A 27,143-nucleotide genomic window follows, 5' to 3' on the forward strand; every position below is an offset into this window, starting at 1 on the left:
AGTGCGCTACAAGGTAGAAAACAGTTTATCGTGGTGACCTACAATGTTGTACTTGACAATTTGTGCTTTGCGAGTGCGAAAGCCTGCCTACACTGAACTTTGCGAAAGGTTCAAATTCTTAAAATTGCTTACAGAAGTTGGGAGCGAGGCCTCTCTGGCACAGGAGGCTGAGAAGTTGGTGCAAACCTACAGAAATGATTTGGAGCCAACATTTTCCGCTGAAATCGTTCAGTTTGCGAACTTTCTGCACAGCTCTGTGTGCCAGGACATGAATCCCCTGGGAATAACGATGTTGCTGCACGAAAGACAGCTTATTGATATGTTTCCGAACCTTCCTATTGCTTAGTGAATGTACTTAAGCATACCCGTGGCAAACAGTGAGACCGAACGATCGTTTTCCATGTTGTCGCTGATAAAAAATCGCCTTCGTTCGAGCCTCCTTGACGACAAGGTTAACTCGCTTGCTATCATGTCCATTGAAAGTGACCTCCTCCGCGATCTATTCTTCGAACAGACTATATCTGATTTCGCCAAATCGAAGGCGCGACAGGTGCCATTTTAAAAGAGGACTGTTTGTTCTATACATGAATAGTGCCAATAAGTTCGTTGTGTCGCCTCCCAGCCTCCACTTTGCCAATGAAACGCTGAGCAGTGTAATTCATTATATGCAAATCTTCGTTGTTCATCTCTTGTTCTTTCTTGTGATATTTAGCATGCTTATAAAGTACTGTGTTTTTGTTGTTTTTGATAGTGCCACGTTTATTTGTTGTCGTCCTTGCTTGTCTTACCCTTAACAAAAATATTTTCAAATAATATTTTGTAATTACAGTTGGTAATTTTCATCTGTATTCTAGTCGATTTTTATGGTGTTTGTATTGCGTTAAGTATTGTAGATATCTATTGCATGTTTATAGAGCAACGTGTATAACGATTACTGCAGTCTGATGCTTGAATTTTATTAAAGAATGTTTTGGATACAACCGTGCGTCTCCTGACGGGATTAAACTTAGTGATGCAAGCAAAGCCTAGTTCCAGAAGGATCGACATCTGAGCTGTGTTGTTTTTTCCACGTTCGTGTTCGTCTTGAGCGCACCAAACGTTTCCATAAAGCCTACCTTTTGCTGAAAACAGAATGCAGATTAATCACTCAGTAAACATATGTGTTGGTGTTTACAACAGCACATTTACAACATGGTGTTTACAACAGCATGCGTTTGTTGTTTTCCTTATAATAATAACAATAATAATAAACCCGTTGATTGCACTTCGTTCTCTTTAATTTCATGGAATTAAAATGAAGCATGCCATATTTCCAGTAGCGTAGCAGGTGACAGCGGGGGGGGGGGGGGGGGGGGGGGGTCAGTATAGGGAAAGGGGGCGTGCATGCGCATTAGCTCAAGGCCCCCATTTTTATTTTTCTTAATGGGGCCCTGCACCTGGCGAAGGGCAGCCATCTGTACCTCAAGGTGCTGTCTGTAAAGAAATTTAAAAGTAATTTGTTTACAGAAGCTCAGCAACAGGGCCTTGGCACGTTGTTGTACTCGTCCACATTCGCACGCTTTGGAGTTACTGCAATAATTCTGTTGTCACTCTATATTGACATACCAAAACTATGTTTCTGGCCCATCAAACTTGTGCCGTCCCATTCCATGAAGATGTCTTGCATGGCTATACCTGCTTTCTTGAACTTAGCGCGACTTCTTTTTTTTTTAGCCACGTGAGTGCGTAGATATTGGCACTCATTATATCACGCCAATGTGTACAAGAAGTTATCGTCACAGCACTACATGTACATTTTATGCTTGTTTACTGATGAATATAACTTTTAGAGAGGCCGTATACTCATGAATTTCATGAGCATATGCATCTGTGGCCTTAAACATACCTGCCGGTTTCGCTCAAGGAGCTGCTGGTGGAAGCGGGCCTCGTCTTGAGCCCTCGCTTCCATCGACTGACCCTGCCGAATGTATTCGGCAGCCGCCTTGACGACAGCACCCTCCAGCTCCTGCTGCTTGGGCTGCCTGCGGGGTGCCTGCGGCTTCTGGGGGATCGCCTGAGCACCTGATGGTTCTTCACGCAAGACAAAAGCAAAGACTGCTCATTCACTGTTATCCGACCCACAGAGCTTCACTATCTTAACCAATCAATTTAAATTGTAGCTACATAGCTACAGTAATGATACACAAAGCAGTGGCGTAATTAGAGCAAAAGATGCTACAGAAATTTGCTGGTAGCAATGACCTGTAAGAGACACAAGGAATCTCTATTACAATATCATACCAAACAGCCAGTATCTATGATTCATGCTGTAGGATGCTGGCAGCTGCATCATGTCATTGCTAGGCATTGCCTTTCTGCTCCACAAATAAGTGCTGTAATGCATTCTGGACACAAAGGTGACAACAGGCACAGTGGAGTACTTCATAGCAAGATTATACAGCAACTACAAACAATGCTACACCAGAAGTATAGTTCACTGACTTACGTGTAAGGCCACTCGGGCCAGCAGCAGCAGCAGGGCCCTGCATCATGAAGACGCTTGTCGCTGGCGTCTCCGTGAGGGAAGCGCTGGCCGCTGCTGATTCCTCCGAGCTCGTGTCCTGCAGTCAGAATAGTGTTCAGGCATCGTGAGCAGTGTGCGCAATGCGCATCATTTACACAAGTTGCTGCTCAGAGTACACTATCGCTTGCACAAGAAGAAAAAAAAATGGCTGAAAACATTTTGCAATCTTGCGTTACAATGTAATGCTGCTAATTTGTGAGGACACAGGTCACATAAACACCACTTTTCAAATCCAATAATGTACGCACTTCGCTATAGGCAAGGAAACGGGGGGGGGGGGCGCAGCCCTCTTGCCCTCAGAAGCACGTCGGAGGACGCGGCCGTCGACGCCACCCACTTTGCCGCCTCCAGTAGCCCTGCAACCATGGCAACAACAACTTGAAACGACTTTACTGTCAGCATTATTAGAAAGCTCACCTACTGTCGCTCGCGGCCCTGGCACCCCTTATTTGGCTTTGTGGGCCATCTCGGCCCAATGGTTGCGCCAGCGGCTGGTCGTTTTGACCGCTGGTACTTGTGCGCTAAGCACCCTCGCGACCTCCTCCCACATCTCGTTTTTTCGAGCAACAGTCATACGGGGCGAGAGCTCTGTAGAAGCTCTGGCCAGGTGTAGATGCTGCTCGATGAATTGCACGAGAATTGTGGCCTTGGAAGCCCGTGACCCTTCCACCGCCATGTTGTCTTCCTTTCTAAACTAGGGAATTTCAGTGGCCCTGACACACAGTAAGAAATTTAGAGGCGAACATTTTGTCTAAGCTAAGCGCCTGCATAAAGTGCTCACTTCGATTTTATTACTTTTACCTTTTTACACCAATAATGAAAAAAAGGTTAAAGTATAAACCCCATGCAAGCGATCTCGCACGCGACAGCGACAAGCGACGCGATGGAGATCGCTGTCGCGTTCGCTCGTCGCCTACAAGTCGTACCCCATGCGAGCGATACGCGAGCGATGACTTCGAGCGACGTCTCCCCAGTGTTGCCGGTATGAGGGCAGCAATATAGGCACCGAAACTAGCGCGACGAGTGCTTTATTCACTTAAGTTGATGTGTTTTGCTGTAAAAAGCAGCATAAAATATTTCTGAAAGTCTTGCAGTAGGTTCTTATCCTTGCACGCATAAAAATTCTATCGTTTGCTCGTTCTGTGTGACAATCGGAAGTACTTGAGTTATGTACATCCAGTTCCGGCTTCACGCTATTGGCTAGTCGCTCATAGCGCTTCCGCGACGGCCCGATCCGTCGCTCGTCGCTGTCGCGCACAAAATCGCGCTCATGGGGTTTAGCCTGAAGGCGCTGCTCACATTTACCGTTGTAGCAGCTTCTTTCTCGGAGCGCAACCGTCAGTGCAGGGGTGCCTGACCGAGGAAGCTTTATACCGTTGCTGCGATCACTTTGACTCACCGATTGTTCTGTCTTGGCGGTGCTCTACTGAAAGGTGCTCAGTGCCTTGACAGTTCTCGATCCACTATGTCCCAAAGTTTGTCTTCGGGTGTTATGAATAATTCTTGTTGGCCCTTCCTAAAAAATAAATTATCACACGTGATAGAATACATGCAGCGAAAACCACACAGCAATGCAAGCACTACACGAGAAATATTTACGCACCTCGCTCTTGTATCTCACGGCTCCTGCAAGCAACGCCTGCACTTCTTCTCAGACGCAAGCACGCCGCTGTGGGCCGCAATTAGTTGAGCTGCGTTATGGATACGCTGCGCAACCACCCTGTGTAATGACATGATCGGGGCTGTCAGCTGTTCGGGTTCAACAGTGGCTGCCATTTTGCCATATCCGCTTTTATTAAGTGTCGTTCTACAAAATAAATTTGCTATACAGCCCCAGAAAAAGAGAACACGAAATAAACATCCGGCCAACGAAGATAGCTTTTGATTAGGCTGTCCAAAAAATGTCGTGCATATGCAACCACCATTTCCAACATCGCTCATGGCACACGAAAAGGGCATGAAAAAAGTCATTTCTACAAAATCGCCCCCCTGTTCGAGGGTGGGAGAGATTCAGGTGGCGGTCAGGGAAGCCCAACGGTTCATTTAGTAGCTCGTTCATATTGCGAATGCTAGATGGTCAATACTTTGAAGCAGCCTCCTCGGTTTTCTGTGCCCCCACCCCCAGTCACCTTTCCAGCCTTCTGTGGTAAATAAAAAGCGCTTCCATAATGCGCTGCCACACTGGATACTGCGCCCAGCGGCTCGCGCGCGCAGTAAGTCACGCAACAAGGCACATTGGAAACCATCTTTTTTTTTTTTACCTGAGAAGAAAACAAACAAGATGCGCGCTACAAACTTTGTTCCGAAACTACACACGTTGTAGTCGGAGTTTCATCTAAACCGATTCGAAAAAGAAAGCACGAACATGAGTACACGCAGCAAGAGAAAGCGCTGGCAAGCCAGCTGAAGATAACGGCGGCCTTCACTACTGTGTGCAGCTCTGTGCCTGTTCATCGAAAGGCTGACGACGCCATAATCAGCATGGTTGGCACTGATATGGAGCCCATTCGTGTTGTCGAGAGGGATGGATTCAAACAATTCATAACGGTAAGTTTGACAATATTATAATCCACCTCTCATCAAAGTAACTGCTTTGTATTCTTTCAGATTCAGGTCGCCGTCCCGGTCGACAAGGTGTCATCGCGGGATTACCTCGGGGAGAAGTTACTGTGTCCCGGAAAGCGCTGCAGAACAAAACGTGATCGTCCTTGGCGGGAGCACGTGTGCGTCGCACGGGCGATGCGCCTCCCCGGCGGTCGAAGCGTGGCGTACGGGGAGCCGCGCCCGGATCCGTGTGCGGTGGTGTGCTTTCGCGCAATTTCGCCTCCGTTAACTGTTTCTACTTCATTGTGCACGTCCTTCGCATGGCGACAGATAACTCTTCATCAATGATGAAAGCATTTGCATTTACCGAGTGGGAGACTGAAGAGGACGAGGATGATGACGACTATTTCCACGACTACCCGGAACGCTTAACCTAGCAGCTTTTAAGCGAGTTCTATCGGTTGGAGCAATTTCAGTTTGGCTGCGCCGCTCACAGCCTGCAGCTAAGAGACGCCATTCGGCAGGTATGCGCTATTAAATACCATATCGGTTTTATCTTATGTGCGTCGTTCATTTATTGCTATTTTCATGTTTGGGCCAAGCTTTGTTAAATAATTTCCCATGCATGCATGGACAAAGAATGTATAATATAATAATTGTAGTTTGAAACGTAGGGGCATCTGTGCTTATTACACCAAACTGTGCCAAACACTTTGCCAAACTGGCAAACTGTGCTTATTACAGTTTCGATGTTTTAAAGCTTTATTATGCAACTACCCCCGCTCATGTTTTCCAAAATTTCCGAGCGTGCTTCGCTTTTTCATCTTGGGGATCCGTGGTGCCATTGCCGAGGTCACTGACTCTGCTTCCCATCAAGCAGTGGCTGCGGATCGTCTTTCTGCCCCAGGCCAGGCATCATGCTTACGCGATTTCGAGCTCTGCTCTCACCACGTCAATCAACCGTTCTGAAGTGCCTCAAAAGACAAACAAAAAACAAAACTGGCACACCATTTAGAGAACGCCCACGGTGTCCCGAAGTTACTTTTAAAACATTTGTATTTATTTAAGTCATTGTTAAAGCAATTTTTGTCTTACTGTATTTTGTCCTCCTTGCTATTTTTCCCCTTTCGTGTTCTCGCTCTCCTTTCTTCTTTTATTCCACCGCCCCCTGCACGGGAGAAATGAAATCCTGCGCACGTCACTCCCTGTAGTACAAATGGATCTGCCCGTGAGCTCAGTCGCCTGGCACATAGCACTCAGCGAAGCGGCAGTCTGCTGCCAGTATGTCTATTTGAATTACGAAGCCATTTCATCAAGATAATACCAGCCGTAGCCATGGCATCACGTGCACGACATTTATTCCTAAAGAACGGGAAGGTGCGACCTATGCATAATTGTGCACTCAATTTGTCGCACGGCTGGATAAAATGGCTGTGTCTGTCCCCACTTTACTTTGTCTAACACAGTCTTCAGAAGAACTTCAGTTTGACCTAGTTGGTGTTTACTGCATATCATATTGACCGCAAATAAAGACGGGTACAGCGGAAGAAAACACAAAAACAGCACGGGCGTTTACAGTCCGTGTTGTTTTTTGTGTTTTCTCCCGTCATCGCCGTATTTATGTGCGGTCAGTATATATATGGTCGTTTATTCCGAAGAAGGCCGTGCCACGGCCGAAACGTTAAAAACATTAACGATGCAATTTTCGTAAGTGTGCACCTTCGTTTCTAAAACTGCCTATGCACCGGACCTACAGAACTTCTCGGTAAATTATATATATATATATATATATATATATATATATATATATATATATATATATATATATATATATATATATATATATATATATATATATATATATATATATATATATATATATATATTTATATATGCCTGCTTGAAGAGCTCCAGTGTGTCGTCTCCAGTACAATATCGTACGATTACATGCCGTCATTCTCTTTCTGAATGTCTATTGCATTACATGTTTGCCGTTTGCGGTATAGCTGTACTTTCAGTGGCAATACGCGCTAATTGCCGTCCTTGCTTTATTTTAGGACCCATATGCCAAGGAACTCGCACAAATAATGCGGCGCCATCGTTGCATCTATATACGCAAGAGCACCGCCGACACGGAAGAAGCGTCGAATGTGGCCGGTCTGCATCTGGAATCTCGCACTGCGAATAGGGTAACCTCGCAGCTGCGGATGATGAGGAAGCTCGTTGCCACTACTTCGAGTCTTCGAGGCCTGACGGAAACTCTGGACGCGTGCAAGAAGGCTAAACTGTCTAAATATGAATAGAGGGGGGCGACAGAGTTTATTGAGCTTCTCTCCCGTGTGAAGGAAGCCGCGGAGTTGCTGCTGAAAAGGCCGCACGAGCCAGCCAGGCTTTTGCTTCCCGCATTGCGAAATGTCCAAGTTTCCCTTGCGGAAATCTTAAGCAAAGGCACACTTCTTTGCAAAGAGGTGGCTGAAGGCTTACAGCGCAGCATGGAGAAGCGGTTCGCAAGCATGTGGACTGACTTTTTTGACGGGTGCCCTCTTAGAGCCACCGTTTAAGTCTTCTTAAGTCTTCAGCCCCTCCCCGAAATTCTTCCGTGCCGTCATTCACCGCCGACCAAAACAACCCCCCGTGCCAGAAATCAGGCTGGGTTCTGTTTAGAATGTCCTTTTCACGCTCGAAAAGACGTTTCGCCGCCAACATGGCGAAATCGGGCTGAATTTCGCGGCAACGCACATGCACCGGGAGTCACATAACGCAAGCAGCCCCATCCGAGCACAATGTTTCAACAGCGTTTTGAAGGCGAACGGGCTCGTCCCGGCACCTCGCGGAGTTTGACGAGTTTGAACTACTACGTCAAACTCTTGCCTTTGCTTCGTGTTGTCGACAAATTCGACTTCGCCCTGCCATCTGCTAGCCGCCTGGTTAGCTCAGATGGTAGAGCGGCTGCCCCGGAAAGGCGGTGGTCCCGGGTTCGAGTCCCGGACCAGGACGAATTTTTCTTCAACTATGAGGCTTTTCTTTCGAGGAACCCGTATGGGTTTCCTTTGTAGCAATTGCTACGATCAGGTGGATGTCTCATTTTCCCTTTATTCATTACTTCTCTCCACCTTGCGGGTTTCCGCAGAACTACTACGTCAATGTTTAACAGTCTCGGAATAGAACAGGAGTTTACGATAGGTAGCGAGGCACTGGAAGTGGTAAGGGAATACATCTACTTAGGGCAGGTAGTGACCACGGATCCGGATCATGAGACTGAAATAACCAGAAGAATAAGAATGGGCTGGAGTGCGTTTGGCAGGCATTCTCAAATCATGAACAGCAGGTTGCCACTATCCCTCAAGAGGAAAGTGTATAACAGCTGTGTCTTACCAGTACTCACCTACGGGGCAGAAACCTGGAGGCTTACGAAAAGGGTTCTGCTGAAATTGAGGACGACGCAACGAGCTATGGAAAGAAGAATGATAGGTGTAACGTTAAGGGATAAGAAAAGAGCAGATTGGGTGAGGGAACAAACGCGGGTAAATGACATCTTAGTTGAAATCAAGAAAAAGAAATGGGCATGGGCCGGACATGTAACGAGGAGGGAAGATAACCGATGGTCATTAAGGGTTACGGACTGGATTCCAAGGGAAGGGAAGCGTAGGGGCGTAACCAGGATTATGATGATGATGATGATGATGATGATGATGAAGTTATCATAAACTTTTGATGCGACGGTGCATTGACATTTCCAAAGTCGTGCTCTATTTAGATTCTCTATTCCGGAATTTTGTCGGTTTAATGCTGTCATAAACATTTGGCGCCAAAGGAGGATTGACATTTTAAGGTCGCACATCGGACCATACAACTAGACAAGCCAAACGAATACACTATGAGACAAGTTGACAAAGCACGCAGCGAGGTCCGATGACACGAAGCGTTTTGGTGGTTCTATTGGGCCGTCATGTCACAGAAAAAAAATATCAACATTCTTTTTTCCTCTGTGCCAAAGCATCCATGTCAAGCCACTAAAGCCAGGGAACGTTCTTGTTTATTTTTCTACTTTGACTTTCATTCCTGAGCACACATTGAGCCTCTTCAGTATTTTTGTTCTCGCTACCCGCGGGCTGCCACAGTCAGCCAGAGCGCATGCGTTGTTCTCGTGTTGCCCCGGCGACCGCGCGGAGCCCTTCGATGCGCGGTCGTTTTTCTCTGGCCGAGTGCATTTGCAAGGTCGATCCAAATAGGTCGCGAAGCTTCGGGCGAAAAGCGGTTCAGTACAGATTGCCACCGACATCAGCATGGGGGGTTATGGGAGCAGTGATTGAAGCGCGACTATGTTTGGAGGGAACAAACATTGGGAAAGAAAAACGCGTCTTTTAATTAAAATGAGACACAGTTACATTCATTCAACGAAAATAAAATTCCTAGGCAATTTTATACATTCTTGACGAGTTAAGAAAATACAAGTTTAATTTTATATTATTAATAAATGCATTTCTTTTAAGCGCCCATCGCTACAGGGGGCGTTGACGCCACTATCACTCGCAATGCAACGCACGTCTTGAAATGGGCAGAAAGGCGCACTCGTATCACCTGTTGAAATACGCCCCCCTCACAGTTTGTGCTTTCTTGCTTGCCAAAGTTTGTCTGAATTTGGTGACGTGAGTAGCTTCATTGCTTCTTAATCTGTTCAGTCAAATGTAGTGAGTTACGAACGCCAGATAATTGTGTGGTTGTTTTCGTGCGACCGCGCTGGCCGACGGGCTTGGCATCCAACAATAGGATCAGCATTCTACACCTAAACCTTTCGTCCGCCTCCAAAGAAAGTATGTTCTATGCAGGGATGCGATTTCGACAACCGTATGGCTGGCCTTTTCCTGCATCGCTTTCCACGCTGAAAGCTCGAAACGCCCATCCAGTCGAATGGCAGGGCATTTGAATATATAGCTCCAAAGGAAGAACAACAAAACAAATTTCGCGCCTTCGAAAACAAAATGACGTCACTTCTGCTTTTAACGGACATGGCGTCACATTATTTTTTCTTCCGCCGGAAGTGTTCCCACCGCATACAGATGGCGCTAAGCCCCATGGACCGCCGATGGACCACCATGTTTTGAACGTATGGGCTCCTATGGAAGCTTCGCTACCAGGTACATTTACCTTGGCATTTGCGCCTGGCAGAGTTTTCGACGCTTTCTGGCTGGCAGACGATAGAAAGAAACAATGGTCGCTCGCCGCCATCACTGCGGGGACTCGACGGCTTGCAACGCGTTCGCTAGAGCGCAATTTCTCCCGAAAACTTTGTCTCACCGGTGCAGGATGCCGCGCAGTATGCGCATGGATTTCTGTGGATCAAGCGTCTCAGGTTTTCTTCGATATTCCTTCGGTAGCCACATTAGGTGCCCAAAGTAGGCATTCGATTGTGGCCAACATTCTTTCCTTCGCGCTTTTTATTTCCGTGCCCCCGCCCCCACAAAAGAAAAGAAACTATATTGTTGCGGTGCCGCAGATGGCCGCATGGTGAAAGTTCAATTTTATTACTTCTTTTGCGGAAAGCAATGGGCCACGGGGCGCTTGAGTTGCCGGATACTCTTTATTGTTACGCGAACGAAGGATTACCAACGGAAGACTGTTTACAAAGTATATCTACAAAGGATAATGCCGCGCTGGCCAGTGAAGCTGACAGCTCGAGAGCGTTCGTCGTCGGGACGCCCGCGTGCATCGTCCACAAGATCCCCGGCGGCAGGAGCATCGCGGCCCGGTGCGTCTATATATCGGTGATAAGAGGGCAGTAATATGGTTTGATGCGCGCGACAGGCACAACGTCAGTGGAATTCGGGGCAGGTGCGGCACTGGGTCGATTTCGAGGTAACTACGAAATCGTAGCTAACTACGAAATCGTAACTAACTCAGACGGTGATTGGTTGAGCAGGACTGCAGGATGTCGGTGATGACTTTAGAAAGAAACGTTCGACCACGGTCAGTGAGCAGTTTGTGTGGAGCGCCATGCTGCATAATCACGTCGCGCAAAAGAAAATCGGCGACATCTGTGGCGCATATCGTTGGAAGGGCTCTCCTGATGGCGTAGCGTGTGGCGTAATCTGTCGCCACAGCGACCTACTTGTTGCCAGACGTGGACAGAGCCCAGCGACCAAGCCGGCCGGTAGGATCCTTGAGTTAGGAAAGTCAGCAGAGCGCGTGGTGGTGCGTGATTACAGAGCAGTGCGTGCCATACAAGTACGGGCGGAATTTGGAAACCGCCGAGATGAGAGCCAGGCACTCACGATCTGTAATAGAATAGTTGCGCTCCGCTGCTGTGAGGAGGCGGCTAGCACAGGCGATAACATGACCTTGACCCTGTTGACGCTGGGCTAAGACGGATCCGATACCGTGACCACTGGCCTCGTTACGGACCTCTGTAGGAGAGGATGGGTCAAAGTGGGACAGTATAGGTGACGTGGTGAGAATGTTGGTTAGATGTGCAAACGCGGCACTTTCAGCGGGGCCCCACGTAAACGGCACGTCCTTTTTCAGAAGGGCAGTAAATGGTTGAGCAATCGCTGCGAAGGCTTCAACGAAGTGTCGGAAGTAGGAGCAGTGTCCTACAAAACTTCGGACATATTTGACAGAGGCGCAGGAAAAGACGTGACAGCGTTAATTTTCTCCGAGTCTGGTTCAATACCGGAAGCGTCGACGAGGTGGCCCAGCACTCTAATCTGCCGACGACTGAAGTGACACTTCGATGAATTAAGTTCGAGCCCAGACTCACGGAAGACTTGAAGAACAGCTTATAAGCGCTCAAGGTGTCTCACATGTAGGCGAAAATACGACAACGTCGTCTAGGTAGCAGAGGCATGTTGACCATTTGAACCCTTGAAACAAAGAGTCCATCATCCGTTCGAACGTTGCTGGGGCGTTGCTTAGACAAAATGGCATAACTTTGAATTGATATAGACCATCAGAGGTGACGAACGCGGTCTTCTCATGCTCCTTTTGATCCACAGAAATTTGACAATAACCAGACCGAATGTCTATTGTTGAAAAGTATTTGACACGGTGGAGACAATTGAGGGCATCGTCAATGCGAGGCAAGGGGTAGACGTCTTTCTTGGTAATGCGGTTTAGACGACGATAATCTACGCAGAAACGCCACGTTCCATCTTTCCTTTCAACAAGTACCATGGGCGATGCCCAAGGGCTCGACGAAGGTTCAACGATACCTTTTGCAAGCATCTTGTTCACTTCCTCTTGAATAATCTTACGCTCTAAAGCAGAAACTCGATATGGCCGGCGATGAATAGTACTGCCATCAGCAGTATTTATGTGATGCTTATCAATTGAAGTCTGGCCCAATTGGAGACTGTTGAGGTCGAAGATGTCGTGGTAGGAAACCAAAAGGCAACACAGAGCTGCTGCTTGTTCAGGCAATGAGTTCGCAGCAATCATGGGACAAAATGGTGCGTCAGGGCACATCGAATCCTGTAGACATGGTGAAGAATCTGAGCGGACGTCTACTGAAAAGCGGACGTCGTGACATGGTCATCTCCTATAGCACGCAGCGTTGCAACCGATATGCCTTTGTGTAGAACTTCCTTTGTCAGGCCAAAATTGACAACGGGAAGACATGTCCGGTAATCGGCGACGGTGACGGCGAAGTGGGGCACAGCGATATTGAGCATCAAAAGGACATCAGGAACAAGTGTGGCGATGTAATCACCATCGGGCACAGGAAAAGATGATAGCAAATCGACGAAAGTCAAGGCTTTAGACGGCAGTCGGCAAAGGTGGTCGTACTAAAGTTTTTCGGCAGTTCGGCACGAATGCGCGAGTAGAGGAAGTTCGAAGCAAAGGGTACTGGCAGAACAGTCGATCAAAGGTGAATGCGTCGTAAGAAAATCCAGTCGTAGGATTAGGTCATGGGGACAATTGGTCAGCACTGTAAAAAGAACAGGGATGTGGCGGTCGGCGATACTGATACGGGAAGCACACATTCCGGTAACTTCAACAGTGCTACCATCGGCCACGCGCACGGCTCTAGTAGTAGGAGGCATGAGAACCTTCAGTCGACGACATTATGGACAGCTGGGCTCCAGTAGCTATTAACGCCGTCAAAGGGGCACCGTCGACGTGACCATCAAGTAAGTTCTGTTTCGTTGGAAGCCTCAGTGGAGGATTTCGACACGCCGAAGATAATGCAGCACTACCCCCAGGAGCTGCATGGTCTAGTTTTCAGTCCGGGAGGGTCCATGATTGGTCCACGACGAATAGCGGCTTGGCTGGGGCGACGGGGACCGAAGGCGCTGGGTGACGGCGAGCGAGCAGGACGGCTGTCATCAACGGATACGCCTGAGGTAGGAGACATACGGCGAGGCGAGTAACGGTGCAAGTTGGCATATGGGCGAGGAGACGGGGAAACGGAGCTCGGATACGGCGACGTCCTGGAGGTGCGGCAGTGGCGGGTGACGCTGCCAATGCGGAGGCAACGGAAGGAAATGTACTTGTCGTCCGGAGTTCTCCACTGCGTAGGGCTGCGGTATCTGGGAGGGGAATACAGATCGCTGTGAGGCGGAGCTGTCGGCACTGATCGGGCGTCAGGTCGGCAGACGGAGGAGGCAGCAGGAAAACTGAGGTTGGCAAATCTTGCCGCACCACTGCTTGAATCAGAGAGATCGCTGGGACCGGTTGGTCAAAGGTGGGGTCAAGTTCGCGGGGATGGAGCGGCGCAGGACTTGTAGCCTCGCTCGCAGAGAACAATGCGTGTGCCGTGCTCATTTAGGGGTGGTGAAGCGGTCAGGTCGACGCAAGACGACGTCGCAGCCGTGTTAGAGAGCCGGGAGAACTGTGGAATGACGCGGCGGCTTTTGGCGAGCTTAAAGCGGCGGCATTCCTTGACAATGACGTCGATGGTGGACACATTGTTGAATACCAGCAAGTTTAATGCGTCGACCGCGATCTCTCAGAGTACGTGGCTGACTTTGTCAACCTCAGCCATTTGGTCGTCGACTTTGCGGCAAAGAGCTAGTACGTCTTGTATGTAGGAGACGTACGATTCAGTAGAAGACTGAACTCGGGTAGCAAGCCCTTTTCTAGCAGCCAGCTGCCGACCGGTGGGATTGCAAAAGAGGTCGCTGAGCTTCTCCTTGAAAGCATCCCAGCTAGAGATCTCTTCCTCGTGTGTCCGGAACCAAGCACGAGGAGTTCCGCCCAAGTAGAATAGGACATTCGCTAGCATATTATTAGGGTCCCAGTGGTTGTTTTGGCTAACACGCTCATACAGGTTGAGCCAATCCTCAACGTCGACATTATGTTGGCCGGAGAATATGCCAAGATGACGGGGTTTGCTAACCGTGACGTACGTTGTTGGCGGGGTTGCAGGAGTACAAGCCGACGAGGTGTCGTCACTGGGAGCCATGGCGGAAAGCATGGGCGGTGCAGCCGCTGCGGAGCTCCGTGGCGAGGACGGGGAGCGGCACCTTCCACCAAAATGTTACGCGTACGAAGGATTAACAACTGCAGACTATTTACAAAGTATATTTACAAAGGGTAATGCAGCGCTCGCCAGTTCAGCGGACAGCTTCAAAGCCAGAGGGCGTTCGTCGTCTTCATCGGGGAGCCCGCGTGCATCGTCCACAAGAAACATGCAATATGCGTGTATCAGTATTATTGCGGTAGCAAATATATGGACATTTCAGGCGCATTACTGCCATCGCCGTCGCCCTCATGTTCCATATAAAGTCCAAGCGATAACATCGTGACCACACACCGCATGCTGTATGTGCGAGTGAAAGCTGGGGGAGGGGTTGGCATTGGTGAGCTGACGATGGTGGCTCAGTCTTGTGTGCGCAAGGGAGAAAAATGGGGGAAGAAGCGCGCCACCTCCTGTCGCGCGCAATACATCAAGGGTAGTGGGGAGAGAGGGTGCTGTGATCTTTGTATCTCTGATTTTGAAACATGTTTATTTGCCTTGTTTGACGCATTATATACAGAGACTTTTTCTTAGATGCATAGATTTGTTGGAGACTTAAACATATATTTAATTATCTTGTTGCGAGGTTTTGTGTATACGTGCAGTGAACTTTGTTTCCAGTGACACTCTTTTGCCCTTTATCAAGCTGTATCTTCACATTTGTATATTCCATGGAATCTTCTAATTTTTAATGTACGAGGACGAGTCAAATGAAAATGAGCTAACGCAACCGACGCAATAATGGTTCGGCTCTTTATGTGCGAGGCATGCGCATAGCGCAGGGGCATCTTTAATTTACAAAAGTGACACGCAGGTGCGAGGATAAAGGTTTTTAATGCTCTTATTCACTGGGTTGAAGATCGTTGCGTGACATAACGGACACTCCAAAAGTTGAACACCGTGGTTGTGACTCGGGGTTCGAAGACGTGGGATCCTCTTTCCTCGTGGAGGAGTCAGATGAACGGGAGGCTGGGTCCGATATTCAGGACGTTGGACAAAGACGTACATATTACATAAGTACAAGAAAATGCAAAGAAATACAGAAAAGTTGATGATAAAGTAGTAGTCGCTGCTCACTCCCGTCGTCCGTAGCTCCCTTCATGCCATGTGGGATCTTCCTGTAGGCACTTCCTGCAATCCGGTGCCAGGGCGTCGGTGACATCAGGTCCGACCAAACCGGAGGTAAGTCGCCCTTTTCGTCGACGCTGACGGTTCAATGAGAGGGTCATACTAGGCGGGTTGAAAGCGGGTTATACTGAGCGGGCCGGGTCATACTAAGCGGGTTATACCACGCGCATCTCTGGCTTGGACACGCCAGTTTGTGCTGCTGACAGGTGACAGCCGTGTCATTGCTAATCGCTGAAACCTTTTATGAACGAGGCACTCCTGCGCTGGCCATAACTCATACGTGTCGAGAACCATCCCGACGAGGCCGTCGGTCCTTTTACGATAATCGTTGGAGCCGTGACTGAGGGTTGTCGCGGGACGAACGGCCGATCACAACACCGTGGTGTCGTGAGGCTTTTGACAACTGAAGGTGTTTCCCAAAAAGAAATTAGTCGCCGTATGGCTGCCGTGTATGTTGAATTTTGCATTTTATTGGGCACTGTGAAGCGTTGAAGCAAACGGTTCAAAGAACGACATGAAAGTTGCAAAGACAATCCAAGACTGGGCCAAGGTCACCGTGCAATTGCCCCCACACAGCTGCCAAGGTTGATGAGCTAATAAGACAATAACGGAGGATAAGCATCGATGAACTGGCAGAGCGTGTGAACATCGATCACTGTTTGGTTCACACTATAATTCATTAACATCTCGGTTATCAGCTTTTGTGCGCGCAATGGGTGCCCAACATTTTAAACCATCGCCAGAAGACGCAGAAGTTCGGCGCTGCCTTGACTCATCTGATCCGGCGCCATAATGAGGATGCCGACTTCTTATCTGTAATTGTGACCGGGAACGAATCATGGTGCCACTACTACAAGCCTGAAACATGACGGCAAAGCTTACAGTCGCAACATTCCAATTCACCGCCCCAAAGAAAGGAACTGCAAAAGGGCAGCGGATTGGGCGAGTTGGTGTTGCATGGTAACAATAAAAATTCAAACAGCGCATAAACGACGGGACCAGAATGAGGAGGAGACAAACACGGCGCTGAACTTACAACTGATTTATTTGAAGTAGGAAATCGAACATTTATACGTACAAAACTGGGCACGCATGCGCCCGGTCAATACATCAATGATCACATACAAACTCCGCACAGCAAACATTCGCACGCGTTGTGCCTGCCCAGTAATCTAGCCTTATTTATTTATTTATTTATTACATACTGCCAACTGCCTCTTGGCAGTACAGGCAGGAGTGAGTGTATACAAAGTCGGCACTGCAAGTCAAAAACAACAAAAACTTAGGTTACGAGGAACCATAAAAAAAGAATGCTTAATGATACAGACTATTGCGTCGGGAAAGGCAGCATGTACAAAATTACAAAAATAGGAAAATGGTGATTCTAAAACGAACACGCTTCATTGCAAAGATTGTACGGCAGCCACAAATGAATCAACCGAAGACATACAAGCGACTTCTTGCGGTAGAGCATTCCACTCTGCTATAGTTCGAGGGAAAAACGAGAAGCGATAAGCAGTAGTTTTAGTCGGTGACATCACAATCGTTTTGCTGTGCTTGCGTCTGGTTTCTCTTGTTTTGTTGAAATTGATGTATATGTCGGGATCCATTTTTGTTTGTTTATTAACGATATTAAACAAAGTTTGTAGGCGATGCAGTCTACGCCGAAATTCAAGCGATGGGAGGCCAGACCGTGTTCTGAGATCAGTGATCGAGACTCGTCTATTATAAATATTGTTGCGGGAAGAAAGCAGGCCCACGAGTGTAAAATAACTTATATTTACAAATGATGGATATGGCGTTCAGGCAACCGCCAGACTTCGTCTTTCTCTAGTCCAACTCAACGTCTTCCTTCACTTCACCGTAACATCACCCTCCCGGTGGGGGAGCTCCGTCCCGGTGCAAGTTAAACAGCCTCACTTATTGGGGGGACATAGGGCTTGAGCCTGGTGACGTGAACAACATCACTGGTTAAGTTGGGAGGCACGGAAGGCTGACCGAGTGGGGCGATCTCGTAGGTCACGTCGGACAGTTGGCGTAAGATCTGGTACGGACCAGAAAAACGGGACAGTAATTTTTCCGACAAGCCGACACGACGTGAAGGCGTCCAGAGAAGGACAAGGGAACCAGGTGAAAAATGGTGGTCTCGGTGCCGAAGGTCGTAGCGTCGCTTTTGAGAAGCTTGCGAGACTGTGAGCCGATGACGGGCGACATCTCGGGCCTGGGCGGCTAAGTCAATAGCCTCGCGAGCGTAAGCAGTGCTGGGTGACTGTACTGCGGAAGGTAGCAACGTGTCAAAAGGCAAGGTGGGGTCGCGGCCGTACAAAAGGAAAAATGGTGAAAATCCGGCAGTGTCGTGACGGGACGAGTTGTATGCGAAAGTGACGTATGGTAAAGCGACGTCCCAGTCGCGGTGATCGTTGGAGACGTACATGGCGAGCATTTCAGTGAGTGTGCGGTTGAGTCGCTCGGTGAGGCCGTTCGTTTGAGGGTGGTACGCGGTAGCAATCCGATGTTCTGTAGAACAGGAGCGGAGCAGATCATCAACGACCTTCGATAGAAAGTAGCGGCCGCGATCCGTCAGCAACTGGCGAGGGGCGCCGTGGTGCAGGATGACGTCTTTTAGTAAGAAGTCGGCGACATCTGTAGCGCAGCTGGTTGGCAGGGCTCGTGCGATGGCATATCTAGTGGCATAATCGGTTGCTACAGCAATCCATTTGTTTCCTTTGATGGAAATTGGAAACGGACCAAGGAGGTCGAGGCCCACACGGAAGAAGGGCTCTGTAGGTATATCAATGGGTTGAAGCAAACCAGCGGGAGGCATAGCAGGCGTCTTCCGGCGCTGACACAGGTCGCAAGAAGCGACATAACGGCGCACAGAGCGATAAATGCCAGGCCAGAAGAAGCGGCGCCGCAGGTGGTCGTAAGTACGAGTGACGCCCAGATGTCCAGCAGTAGGAGCGTCATGAAGTTGCTGGAGCACGGTGAGTCGAAGGTGCTTGGGGACGACTAGGAGGAGCTCCGGGCCGTCAGGACGAACGCTACGACGGTATAAAGTTCCATCGCGCAAGGTGAACATCCGAAGGGACGGGTCATTGGGCGAGGAGCTTAGGCGGTCCATAAGTGTTCGAAGAACAGGATCCTTGCGCTGCTCGTCGCCAATGTGGAGGAAGCCGGAGAGGGACAGAATACTGATGTCCGAGTCTGCATCGGTATCGTCCGGTTGATCCACGGGATTGCGGGACAGGCAGTCAGCGTCTTTATGCAGGCGTCCTGACTTATATATAATAGAAAATGTATATTCTTGTAGGCGCAATGCCCAACGTGCAAGTCGTCCAGTTGGGTCCTTCAAAGAGGAGAGCCAGCAGAGGGCGTGATGGTCGGTGACAACGCAGAAGCTCCGACCGAAAAGGTACGGGCGAAATTTCGCGACCGCCCATACGAGCGCGAGACATTCTCTCTCAGTAATGGAGTAATTTCGCTCGGGCGTGGAAAGGCGGCGGCTAGCGTAAGCGATGACACGGTCTTGGCCCTGTTGACGCTGAGCGAGGACAGCGCCGATGCCATGACCACTCGCGTCAGTTCGTACTTCAGTGGGCGCAGAAGGGTCAAAGTGGGAGAGAATCGGGGAAGTGGTAAGCCGCTCAATCAGGGTAGAGAAGGCTTTCTCCTGTAGCGGTCCCCAAGAGAAAGAGGCGTCTTTCTTAAGAAGGTCAGTGAGAGGGTGAGCGATGTCCGCAAAATTTTTCACAAATCGCCGAAAATAAGAGCATAAGCCCAGAAAACTACGGACATCGTTCGTTGAACAAGGTACAGGAAAATTTCGCACGGCGTGAACTTTCTGTGGATCAGGTTGGATTCCGGCGGCGTTGACGAGATGACCAAGCATGTTAATTTCACGGCGACCGAAATGGCACTTGGAGGAGTTTAGCTGAAGGCCAGCCCTGCGAAACACGGAGAGTATGGTTGTGAGGCGCCGCAGGTGGCTCTCAAAGTTCGGCGAAAACACAATCACATCGTCGAGGTAACACAGGCATGTAGACCACTTCAAGCCGCGCAAGAGAGAGTCCATCATGCGCTCGAATGTAGCTGGCGCATTGCATAATCCAAAGGGCATGACTTTAAATTGGTACAGACCGTCCGGTGTGACAAAGGCGGTTTTCTCGCGGTCCATCTCATCGACGCTAATCTGCCAATAGCCGGAGCGGAGGTCAATTGATGAAAAGTATTGGGATCCGTGAAGGCAGTCAAGAGCGTCATCAATGCGAGGCAAGGGATAAACATCCTTCTTTGTTATCCGGTTGAGGTGACGGTAGTCAACGCAGAAGCGCCACGAGTTATCTTTTTTCTTTACTAAGACTACCGGTGATGCCCACGGGCTACTGGAGGGTTCAATGATGTCCTTGTCCATCATCCTGTCTACTTCTTTCTGTATGATGGCCCTTTCTGTTGCCGAGACACGATATGGCCGCCTATGAATGGGGCTGGCGTCACCGGTGTTGATGCGATGCGTGACAACAGATGTCTGGCCAAGTGGACGGTCGTCCAAATCAAAGATGTCCCGATAAGATGACAGGAGATGACGAAGAGCTGTTGTTTGCTCGGAAGGAAGGTCGGGGGCGATCATCTTAGAAACATCGTCCGCAGGCGTCGAGTACGAAGGAGTGGATGACAAAGGTCCGTTCGTACTGAGGAAGGATTCAGAGGTCAAAAAAGAAATCTGAAATTCTTCCAAAGGAGTGATATGCGCTATGGCGATACCGTGTGGCAAAACATGTGACGAGAACCCAAAATTGAGGATGGGCACGCGAGCGCAGTTTTCGCGGATCCGAATTAAGGTGCTCGGTAGGGCAATATTACGCGACAAAACCACGTCAGTAAGCGGCGACAGGACGTACTCGCCATCAGGTACGGGAGGACAGGGCGTCAGCAGGACATTTGTAGCAGCCTGTGGAGACAGCCTTGCAAATTCAGCAGCACATAAGCGGTGTGGAGCACAAGTGGTTGCGTCGGCAGGAAGCGGCAGGTCCAACTGTACAACACCTGCGGAGCAGTCAATTTGGGCAGAGTGTTTCGAAAGGAAGTCGAGGCCGAGAATTAGGTCGTGTGGGCAGTGTTCAAGGACGATAAATAGAACAACGGTATAATGGCCCCCAATGGTCACACGTGCTGTGCACATTCCAAGGACAGGTGACGTACTCCCATCGGCGACTCGCACGGTGCACGGTACGGCGGGGGTCAGAACCTTTTTGAGCCGGCGGCGGAGAGCAGCGCTCATAACTGAAAGCTGCGCTCCTGTATCAACGAGAGATCTAACAGGAACGCCATCGACTTCAATGTCCAGCAGGTTTCCACATGTAGGCAGGGTCAATAGAGGATTTGTGGGCCGGGTCGGAGTTGCAGCTTCACCTCCGGGAGCTGCACCGCCTAGTTTCCCGAAGCGAAGCGACCGGTTGCAGAAGGGGACGAAGAGCGGTGAACGAGAGGCGAACGGGACCTACGACCTTGCGGAGACGGGGATCGGCTGGATCTTGGTGGAGCACTGTCGGCGTTGATGTTCCTAGTCGGCGTATAGGGCGAGAAAGTGCGATTGTCGGGTACTTGGCTGTAGTGACTCGGAGACGACCACCGAGGAGGCGACGACCAGTGGTTGCGGCAATGACGGGCGATGTGTCCAATACCGGAACAATTAAAACAGATGGGTTTATCATCCGCTGTGCGCCATTCAGCTGGGTTGCGACGGAGTGGTGGAAAGCTTTGCGTCCGGGAGCGAGCGGTCGGAGAAATTTGGTAGGTGTTGGTATGGCGGACTGAGCAGAGAGATGGAATGCCCAAACTTGCTATTTCCTCCCGAACGACCGCTTGTATAAGGGAGATAGCGGGTACGCTTTCCCGACAGTCTGAACGAACGGGAGCCGGGGCCATGGCCTCAAGCTCACGGCGAACGATGCGCGTTATTTCTTCCGGTCCTGCGGGCTGAACGAACCGCGGCGGGTCTTCGCAAGAAGATGTCGCGGCGGTATTGGGCAACCGGTCGAAAGTTTGAGTGACGCGGCGGCCCTTCGCTTGTTCGAAGCGCCGGCACTCCTTAATAATTGCATCCACAGTGGCACAATCCTTACACATCAAGAGATTGAAGGCATCGTCTGCAATACCTTTCAATATATGGCCAATCTTGTCTGCCTCGGTCATGTTGTCATCAGCCTTGCGACAGAGGGCCAGCACATCCTGTATGTACACGACATAGGATTCTGTGGACGTCTGAGCGCGGCACGCAAGTTCTTTTTTAGCTGCCAGCTGACGACCGACAGGTCTGCCGAACAGGTCTCGCATTTTTTCTTTGCAAACATCCCAGCTCGTTAGGTCAGCTTCATGTGTGTCATACCATTGCTTCGCAGTTCCCTTCAGATAAAATATTACGTTTGCAAGCATCATTGTAGGATCCCACCTGTTGTTGTCGCACACTCGCTCGTACATCGTAAGCCAGTCCTCGACGTCGACGTTGTCCGTGCCACAAAATGTTCCCGGGTCCCGTGGGTGAGTGAGGATGACCGTGGGCACGGGCTGCCGAGGCGTTGTCGCTTGTGTCGGTTGATTTGCCATTGTGGCAGCAGGTAGATGACGTCCGCTGCGAAGTTCCGTGGTGGTACCCCGCACCTTCCACCAAAATGTTGCGGGAAGAAAGCAGGCCCACGAGTGTAAAATAACTTATATTTACAAATGATGGATATGGCGTTCAGGCAACCGCCAGACTTCGTCTTTCTCTAGTCCAACTCAACGTCTTCCTTCACTTCACCGTAACAATATTATAAATAAATCTAAGGGCTTTCTTTTGCACGCTTTCAATGTTGTTGACACCGGTCTTTGTGTGGGGATCCCAGACAGCATCGGCATATTCAAGCAGTGGTCTAATGAGTGTCGTGTAGGCAGCGAGTTTAGTCCTACTAGTGCAGTGTTTAAGCCGGTGTTTAATTAGCCATAGCTTCCTTAGCGACGCCGAAACGACGTATTGGACATGAGCGTTCCAGGTTAACTTCGAGTCAATAACTACACCCAGATACTTAAATTTGTCAACCGTCTTAATTGCTACATTATTGATTTTATATGTGCGAATTGATGGTGCTTTCTTTCTTGTAATCATCATTTGAGTACATTTTGTGGCATTTAAGTTCATGCGCCAGGATTGACACCAGTTATCGATTGCATTAAGGTAATCCTGTATAGCAGTCTGATCATGGGGTGATTGAATGTTGTGGTACACAATACAATCATCAGCGAAGAAACGGCAGCGTACCGGGGAATCAAAGGACAAGTCATTCAGATAAATCAAAAAGAGAAGAGGTCCAAGTACTGAACCTTGCGGTACACTGGAAAGTACAGGAGCAGGTGAAGAAAATGAGTTTCCTATACGGACATATTGTGTTCGATCAGTTAAATAAGAGTCAAGCCAGCGAAGAATTTGTTCATTTTTCAGCGTACATTGTAGCTTCAGCTTTAGTCTTTGGTGACAAACACGGTCAAATGCTTTCTGAAAATCAAGGAAAAGCACATCTATTTGCCCGCCGCAGTCCAGCGCTGCCATGACTTCATTGGTAATATGTAGAAGCTGAGTAACTGTAGATAGGCCACGCCGAAGTCCATGCTGTTTTTCCGAAAAGAAATTATTGTTTTCCAGAAAGCTGCTCAGGTGCTTAAAAACATAGTGCTCCATCACCTTACTAGCGGTGCAGAGAAGCGAGACAGGTCTGTAATTAGTAATACTGAGTTTATCTCCGGACTTATGAATGGGAATTATCTTTGCTGCTTTCCAATCATTAGGAAGGACACCTTGCTTTAGACTTTCGTTAAATATTATGTACAGATACTTTGCGCACCACTCCGCATATCTAAAAAGAAAATTATTTGGTATGTCATCAGGACCAGCAGATTTCTTTATATCTATGTTTAATAGGGACGAAAGAATACCTTCTTCGGAAACAAAAAGGTCCGGAAGTTCGCAGCCAGAACCTGAAAATTCTAGGCTATCGTCTTCAGTACCGCGTAGAAATACCGAAGCAAAGTACTCGTTGAACGCTTCCGCAATATTCTGGTTGTCACTGGTCTCGGTATCATTCAATCTAATTTTGGTGACCGGGTTCTTTTTCTCGGTTATGTGCATCCAAAACTTTCTTGGGGCGTTAGATAAAAAATAGTGTAGTTTAACATTGAAAAAATGGTACTTTGAGTCTTTTATTTTTTTCCTAAGTTCGGTACGCATTGACGGTAACACAGAGCGATCGACACAACTATTGGGGCGTGACAAGCGTTTTAAGCGGCGCTTTAGCTGCAGTATGTCCCGAGTGATCCAAGGGTTATTGCGGGCCATTCTCTTGCGTTTTGTTGGAATGTACCTGTGCATACATTCCCGCACTGCGTCCTTAAAATGCAACCATAAATCATTCACACAGGTGACACCTTGATTTGATTTTTTAAGAAAAATGTCGAAATCTTGCTCTAAGTAGTCGAGTAGACTTTCATCTGCAGCTCTCCCAAAATCCAAGACTTCTTTGTCTGGACAACGGATAATATTTTGCTGTAGATTGCTTTTAAGCAGAATCGCTTCATGATCTGATATGCCTGGTAAAACTTCTACAGTAAATCCTTTTTCACTGACTGTTTCAGAGATAAGAACAAGGTCGAGGATAGTTTTTGAGCTTGAAGTAACACGTGTAGGTGTTCCTACTACTTGTTTTAGATTAAAAGAAAATGCCAAATCGAGTAGCATTTCAGCATGTTGACAAGAATGCCGAACACAGAGATCGTCCCAGTTTATCATCGGCAGATTAAAGTCCCCGCATAAAATGATATGAGTATAGTGTTTACTGTGGACGTAAAGAAAATCATGCAGCGATTCCAAAATTGAGATATCTGCATTCGGAGGCCTGTATACTACACCAATAAGAACCTTACATTTGAAAGACGGCACTGCAATCCAAACCATTTCAGCAGAAGTATTGTGTGGAATGGATGTGAATGGGATGCTATTCTTTATTATGGTCGCGACACCACCCCCTCTCGAGCCACGGTCGTGGCGAATTATGCTGTACGAGCTGGGTATTATGTCAGAATCAGGGATAGCATTATGAAGCCATGTTTCTGTTAGAAGCGTGATGTCAGGATTGTAACTAAGAAGTAGGCTCTCAAGGTCATCAGACTTGTTCACAACGCTCCGGGCGTTAACATTTAAAACAGTTAGCGGACTGAAGACGGGGGGTAACTCTAACAAATGTGCTTTAGTCTTACTTTCGCGCTGTTTTTGACTGGAATTAGACCGGTTATGTCAATTTGCTGCTGAGGGAACTGCCCTGTCCAATGCCTCGTCCCATCTGAATGTATTGCCATTGATTCTAACCTTGTCGAAGGATAGAAATACTTTGTCGCCTCTGTCTCGGTTCTCTTTTGTCCAGGTCCAAAGCTTTTTTCTTATTGATTGGACTCTAGGAGAGAAGTCCTCTGAGATGCTGTATGGAGTGTTCTTCAAAGCTTTACACTCTTTCAGTATTTTTAATTTGTCTCGGTAGTCTACTAGCCTGAATATTACGGGGCGGAATTTGTCGTCCCTAGGCTTCCCTATTCGATGAGCTCGCTCAATTGAAACATTTGGAACATTTAGTACGCTGTCAAGGATTTTTGTCGAAACCTCTCGTTCCAAAGATTGGTGTGCTTCTTCCTTCGGTTCCGGCAGACCATACAGTATTAAATTGTTCCTTTGGCTTCGGTTTTCAAGGTCATCTACTTTTAGCAGTAGGCTGTCAACGGTTTTCTGCAGGTCGTCTACCTTGACTGTGTAGGTCTTAACAGTAGTCGACATATCCTCTACTTTTCGGTCAATGGAAGCTAACTTATCAATACTTTCATCTAGACGCCGGTTTGATATGGCCACACCTTCCTTAAGTTCTCGTAAGTCGTCCATAATTTTTTGCAGCATGATTTCGGTAGACGGGCCTGGATTCAATTCAACGTCCCCGCAGGAAGCTAGTAAGTCCACAAAACAATGGTACACACTATTTAACGCATCTATAAACGGCCGTGGGCACCCTACCCTTTATGCAGCAATGCCATTTCTTTCACCGACAAGATTAAAGATGTTTTGCTAACGCAACTATTAGATTTTCTGGTGATATGAAATGCTTCAGCGACTTCTCTGGTAGTCTTGTCAGTATGAAAAAATAACAATTTTGTATCGTCAAAGCGTATCGGCAAAGGCCGGCATTTCCACCGGATAGCTGTTGTTGGCTTTTTTTTTTTCTATCGTCAAGGGCCATTACTGCTAGATTTTGCTAAACCTCGAGAGTCTATCAATCGTTTCCGGTATTTTGAAACGCCGGATCGGCTGCATGTCGCAATCAAGAACAAACGACGTGGAAAATTTAGGAATGGGGTCATCTTGCTCCACGACAATGCCCGTCCCCAAGTCGCTGATGTGGTTAACATAAACTGAGCGAAAACGGAGTTCATGAGTGAAATGCTGCAGCATCAGCCCAGGCCTGTAGCCCTGGGACGTCCACATTTTGGTGCATTTGAAAAGAACACCTCAAGGGAACCAGACTCGTGTCGGATGATGATGTGAAACAGTCAGTTAGAGAATTCTTGGAGCAGCAACCCACGGTGTTTTATGAGACGGAAATCACGGGGCTCGTTAGTCAGTCGGACAAATTTCTAAATGCTCATGGAGACTACGCTCTAATATAGTACCCCGTTTGTCATATATTCGCATTGGCTCAGTTTCATTTGGCTCGCCTTCGTATAATCTGCATTCTCCTGCTCTTTATATGTGCTCTCTGTTGCGACTATAATTCCGGTGCAATTACTCACAATACACGACCGGTGACAGCTTGCGCAATACATTAGAACGAAGGACAGCGTCACTGAGATTTTTTCCTTGCCGTGTCATACATGCAAAAACATAAACAAAGTTCTTGAATTACAAAGGTTCATGAAAATATTTGCCCTCAACTTGTTCATTTCATAGCCTTTACATTTTTCATGTCAGTGGCACGTACTGATTTCTTGGTTTCAAACTGATATAGCTCTGAAGTTCGTTTGATATTATCTTATAAATAGACAAAAAATGTGGAAGCAATGATATCAGATATTTCGGGCACAGTTTTTGAGACATATTAGTATATTCTTTTATGAAAAAATACAGATTTGGCTTGTCTTGACAGTGCACAGCGTTCACGAATTCGTTTGCAGCATCCGTGGCAATGGCAATGCAGTTATTATTCGCGCACTTAATCCCTCGACAAATTCTATAAGGAAGAGGCCGACCTGCAATGTCACCCCCCCCCCCTCCCTAACGAAATTTCTGGCTACTCCACTGTTTTCACTGTGAATGCAACATCAGCTGACGTGGAACGCGCGTTTTCTGCGGCATCCTTGATAATGACAGGGAAGCGAAACCGACTGTCGAGC

General features: G+C 48.2%; 1 protein-coding gene and 1 non-coding gene across 2 annotated transcripts in view; both read left to right on the forward strand.

Annotated features, from left to right (window-relative positions):
* LOC135917030 (microtubule-associated serine/threonine-protein kinase 3-like) overlaps positions 1–27,143 on the forward strand; it is a 391,234-nt gene that overhangs the window by 100,954 nt on the left and 263,137 nt on the right. The gene's annotated exons all lie outside the window — the stretch shown is intronic.
* On the forward strand, positions 8,030–8,104 carry TRNAS-GGA (transfer RNA serine (anticodon GGA)). Its single transcript has one exon. It is a non-coding gene; the product is annotated as a tRNA-Ser (tRNA).

The sequence above is a fragment of the Dermacentor albipictus genome, chromosome 6 (assembly GCF_038994185.2).
Source record: "Dermacentor albipictus isolate Rhodes 1998 colony chromosome 6, USDA_Dalb.pri_finalv2, whole genome shotgun sequence".
Lineage (NCBI taxonomy): Eukaryota > Metazoa > Arthropoda > Arachnida > Ixodida > Ixodidae > Dermacentor > Dermacentor albipictus.